We start from the raw sequence: 5,929 nt of genomic DNA on the forward strand, positions 1-5,929 counted from the left end.
CTCAGTCCTACCAAACTTAACACTGGGTTCACACACAAGTGAATATTATTGTACAGCAGTTACACACAGAAGTTATCTTATAAATCTGTTTTATAAATCTATATCTTGTGCAAATTAAATTATAATCTTTTTAAAGATTTAGATCTTATTAGCAGAAGTTGTCATCTTGTTTTTAGGTTACCAACAAGTTCTTATGTAAAGCGGATGTTGTAGGATTGTAAAGATGTTGCACTGTTATAGTGTTTCAGGATCATCAGATATTGATTGGCTCACACACACACACACACCAGCACTTCTTTAGTCACACTGATTAGAGGAAGAAATCAGGCTCTTTGTGGTGTTTCTCATTACCTCTCAGCCTGCGATGTTTTGACAGCGAGGATCCTTCACTTGCCACTCAAGTCTATCAATGTCAGCAGCCGGGCTCAGACACACACCCATATATTTGGATTAAACAGTCAGAGTCATTACAGCCAATGTTATTGACCTTTTAAGATACAACTTTAATAGCTTTTCTCTCCCCTCTCCGTCTGTCTCGCTGTGAAACATGAGAGGCCGCCGTGCTGATGAAGTCCCCCTCAGGGTTTGCCTGGAATTGGAATCAAATACTTTAGATCCCCTCTTCCTCGCAGGTAATGCCGCCGGCTTTGTGCCACAGAAAGGAGAAATTAAAGGAAAAGCACACAATGAGAATGAGGAGCAGGCGACCGGGATTACGGGGAAGGACACTCATTTTCCAGTGGCCAGCCAAGCTAGACAAAGCCGGAGAGTGGGACTAAGACCACAGCGGCCGGATGTTAAAGGTGTCGCATAATGCCTCCTCTGACAGGAAGCAGCAACATTAGAGAAATATTATGGAATAAAAGAATCATATAAATAAAGTCTTTAAATGAACCAGTTCATTGTTTATCTCATTAAAACTAAAAACCAATAATCCAGAAAATAATAGTATAATAATAATAATGAGAGAGTACGTCACAGATATGAACCAACTCCGAATGTGAAATATTAATTTAAGTATTATTTACAAAACAATAAAAAATAAGTTGCTATATTTAAGGATATTGACACATTTTACGGATGATACTATTATCTGAACCACATACTCGTTCCAGCCGAGGACTTTTATCTTCATTAATAGAATAAAAAAAATAAAAAAAAAAGTTACATTAATACAAACTAATAATAATAATATGATTTATATAATAATACGATAATAATTGTTTATATCATATATAGCTGACACCAATTTATTGTAGGAGTGTTAATATTATTTCGATGCAGCTGCAGAAACGGAGGCTCAGCAGCCATTTTGTTGCAGGTTTGTTGACACTTGTTTCTTTTATAAATCTGACTTTAATTACAACTGGGAGGCCGACATGTTGTTCTCTGAGCTCGTTGGACGTACACATACAGGGCGTAGACGTATTAAAATGTTTCACGTCTTTCATACATTATGAGTTCTATTAATTTTTTCTTAATTTAGCTTAATAAAGCAACAGGTGCTACAGTTACACCAGGTTAGCTTGAGAGCTTGAATTAAAACTAAAACTACCTGTTTGTAACATTAGCTAAGCTAGAGAGAGGCTAACTCTCCAGTGTCTGTGGGGGAGCGTCAGGCTAACGGCTACGTAGCAGGCTACAGTCTGCAGAGTGGAGACGTCGGTTTTATAGAAGCAGGAGTCGGTTGGGGACGTCAGCTGACTCCAGATCAGCCAGTGGAGAAATTCAGTTGCATTCGCCGGTTTCAACCAGTAGAGGGCGGTTTGTGTTTCATAGTAAAATATGTAACCAACACTAGTAAACACTCAGATACAGACAGAGGTTTCCACCAGGAAGAGGTGGTTTTGGGGATTTATAGTCTGTTTAAAGTTAAATAGTTTAACCTAACACATGTATTTATTTCCTTATATTTAATATTTGCTGGAGGGAAACCTGGAGACGTCTCAGGTGATTTCCTCTCTACAGGTGTGACTGTGTACGGGGTGGGGAGGTTGATATCCTGCCCTGTCTCAGCTCCTATTTATCATCTCAGGTGCGTTTAAGTGCCACAGCATGTGATGGAGGATGACTCATATGTATTGACAATGGCCATTTGTAAATCACAGCGCAGCGCGGGGTCGCAGCCTAATCTGTTCTCTCACTTTATATAAGAGGAAGATAATGCGATAGAACTTTTCTAAACTCGTAACCTTTTATCGCCGACCCCCCCTCACCTGTCCAAATCAGTCTTATTGTTTTTGTGCTCGTACCTGGCCCCTCCGCAGACATGGCAGCCATGTCCTGTTATTCACTGTCTTCAGCCATCAGCCTTTTCCAATCTCACCATCAGGGAAGTCACAGCTCTTTGTACAAGTGCCTTCAGTAATTGAATTTGCTGCAGAAATAGCGGCCTGGAAAATTTCATTTTCGTTCCCCTGGTGGATGTGTGTGTGTGTGTGTGTGTGTGTGAGAGTGTGTGTGAGTGTGTGTGTCTGAGAGTGTGAGAGTTGTGTGGAGTGTGTGCGAGTGTGGAGAGTGTGTGTGTTAGTGTGGTGTGTGTGTTGGAGTGTGAAGAGGCTGTGTGTCTGAGAGTGAGAGTGTGAGAGTGTGTGTGTGTGTGTGAGAGAGTGAGAGTTGTGAGATGTGTGTGGTGTGTGAGAGCTGGCTGTGTGTGGTGTGTGAAGGCTGTGTGTGTGTGTGTGTGTGTGTGTGTGCAGGCGAGGCACATCCCCTCCTTCCTAACCGATCTGCTCTCTCCTCCACTTCCCCGTCTCGATGCTTTCCCACAGACAGCCATCTCACTCCATTTTGGACTCTGCACCAACAGACTCACCTGCCCCCTCTTCATCCCTCCTCCGCCGCTGTCAACCCCTCCGTCCTCGCAGCCTCTCAACCAACACGAGAGCGCTGATATTCTGCTAAACCCGGGATTATGTTCAATGATATCCTATATTTTTCTTACAGTCAACAAATCCCACGAGAAGCCCCGAACCAACAATGAAATGAACCATTTTCAGAGGATTTGCTGCTTTTCTTTTTGTCTTATAAGACAGTAAACTGAATATTTGGAGTTTTTGAGTTGTAAGTCAGACAATACAAAACATTTACTGACATTTTATGGAACAAACGATTAATTAATTACCAGATGAATCCGTAGATTATCTGATGATGGAAATAAGTTGCAGTTCTAGTTTTAAGTGAACGTATTAAAAATAAAGACAACTCGAATCAACTAAATGATTGTTCCTGTTTCAGGAAAGATGGTGGTCTTTGTTAATTGACCCTTCCTAAGCCCCGCCCCTTTCTGAACCAACTTCCTCCTTTCAGGTACTTAGATAATGCTATATGCTAGGCTAATCTATGTAGAAAAGAACCACATTTTGAAGATGGAGATATAAATAGTTATATATATTTACACTAATTTTAGCAAAACACTAGCTAATAAGCTAATGTTTTGTTATTTTACATTAGCGATCAGATGTAAATAGTTAGCTAATGATTTATACTTTTACTGTCACTGTGTCAATTTATCAGTTATAACTAAGACAAGAATGTGTTCAGTGCAAGGTTATTATAGTTGACTAAAAACAAACAAAAAACTGAAATTAGGTATAAAAAACTTTCAGTCAATGTGTTTGTATTGTCATACCTATTCTTATAACTTATTAAATCTTAAATAAAATCTAAAGAAACTAATAAAAACTAAACTGACCTGAAAACAAAAATTAAAAATAAAATAAAAATAAAAACTAATGAAAAATATAGAAAATTCTGTCAAACTCTTGTTGAACATACACATACAGGGTTTAGACATCTTTCATACATTATGAGTTTTATTGTTCACACACGCCGTGGGAACTGGTTCAACTCCTGATTGTTCTGCTTTCAGAGTGTTTGTGATTCAGGTCATTTCTGCAATTTCAGCAATAATTTAAAAATGATTTCAGCTGTCAGCATCAAAGCTGCATTTTCTACAGGAAATGCTTTTTCTAGTATCGAGTTTCAGCTCATATTTTGTCTGTCAGACACACAAATGAGCAGGTTTTAACATAAACTACACACCCTCGAAATTCTTACAGACGACCAGAAACTGAATTTCATCATTTGTTGCTTCATTTAAAGTCATTCAGCCATCGGCCTTCGTCTGCCTTTGTTTCTGGTGTTTTAAATGTTCATTTATGTGGTTAAATGTTTAGTTGTTAAGTCATTTTACTACATTTTATTTGCTGAATGTTGTGATAATACTGTTTATTGTAATATCTGATTGATACTGACACATCCCTACTGTGTCATTTTGAACGGGAACCCACGAACCTCGCAACTGTCCCCCATCTGCCCCTCGTTCCTCTCCCTGTCCTCATTACTGGTGATCTCCAAAATCCTGACTACCACCACCACCAGTACCAGGCTCTGTCAGCAGAGCTCTGCTGCAGACGCAGAGGCGGGGGGGTGGTGTGGATATCAAGGGAGGGGGGGACTCCTGGGCTTGTCACGGTGGCAATTTTCTCCTAAATACCTTCCACAAATAATGGTTTTCAGAATGAGCATTAACAGGGTTGATTACACGAAATGGCCCTTTTAATTTACAGCGGGCTTCTATTGATCACAGGAGTGCAGATTAAAGCGTTCAATGAAGCCAGTGATGAGGTATTAACCAGCTGGAGCCCCCCGGGGGCCTGAGGGGATCGGGGGAAGGCTGGCCGGGGCTCTGCCTGTGTACAGTTATTCCCCTGTAATGAAGTGCCTCTATGCAGCGGCATGGAGCCCCGGCAGGAAAAATAGATTGAAGATGATGAGCTCTTCAAAGTCATTTCTTGCTCTCTCATTCCACCTCATGCCCGGTGTCTCCTGTCCCACCGTCCCCGCTCCCGAAAATACCTCGGATTTACTTAGCCGGCTGGACCGATGCAATTTTTATGACCTTATTGCTTTTTTACCATGGTAATAGTTTTGAATCAATTTATCAATCTGCAGCAGCCATCAGGCATGTTGCCCTCAAAGATCAAGTCCAGGTCATTCCATCATTGCACTCCGGAGCACTGAGATGGAAAGGCAGGAGGAAAAAAAATACACCCCCCCTGCTCCTGCACCTCCTCCACCTCCTCCACCAACGTACCCCATCACTGCCACGGGCCATATGAGAATGCTCCTCAAACAGCTTAGCAAACATGCTCTCACCAGTTTAACCCCTCATCCAAAACCCCCACCATCACGCTGTCTTTAAGAGCCCAGTGCAGGGATTTCTTATTATCTATCGCCTTGTGATGGAGAAGGGGGGGGGAGAGGCACCGCCACAATAAGAGCCTCTCCAGTTTCGAAAGTGTGTGTGTGCCAAAAGAGCAGCTCTCTTAATCTGTGCTCTGGCATGAATGTGCCCTCCTAATCAAATGCTACCGCTTTAAATAAATTCACATAAATCTGGAGAAACGCTCCTCCGAGTTTGTTTTATATTTTCCCGGATTGATTTCCTGTTTAATTCAAATCGATAACGGATTGAGGAGGACAATTTCTTCTTGCGGGGATTAATATGTTTAAATGAACGTCGCGGCTCTACTGTCCTTTGTTTGGCTTCGGCAAATGTCAATTAATGCTCCATATCCTCGGTGAGATTGGGCCTGAGAGCTTTCATTCAATTAGGCTGAATTATCTGAGGCTGTGTCCACTGTACGACACATAATGCCACATCAGTAATGTGATAATGCTTCACATAACTGCACAGATACCAGGCTACAGTGTGAAATATTCAACATTATCTTCTTAAATCATTATTTTTAGATGCTAATTTCACTGTCCGAACTTCAAATGTTGATCTGGACGTAAACATGGAGGTCGAAATTAGGTATTTTAAATCTCCTTGTTTGAACGTTCAATATGTCATTTCTGCCACTAGGGGGTCTCTCACGTCATAATAACAAAATATGAAGTGTGATGAGATGGTGAAGCAGTG

Source organism: Morone saxatilis, unplaced genomic scaffold (assembly GCF_004916995.1).
Source record: "Morone saxatilis isolate NCDOM2014 unplaced genomic scaffold, NCSU_SB_2.0 Contig21, whole genome shotgun sequence".
Taxonomy (NCBI): Eukaryota; Metazoa; Chordata; class Actinopteri; family Moronidae; genus Morone; species Morone saxatilis.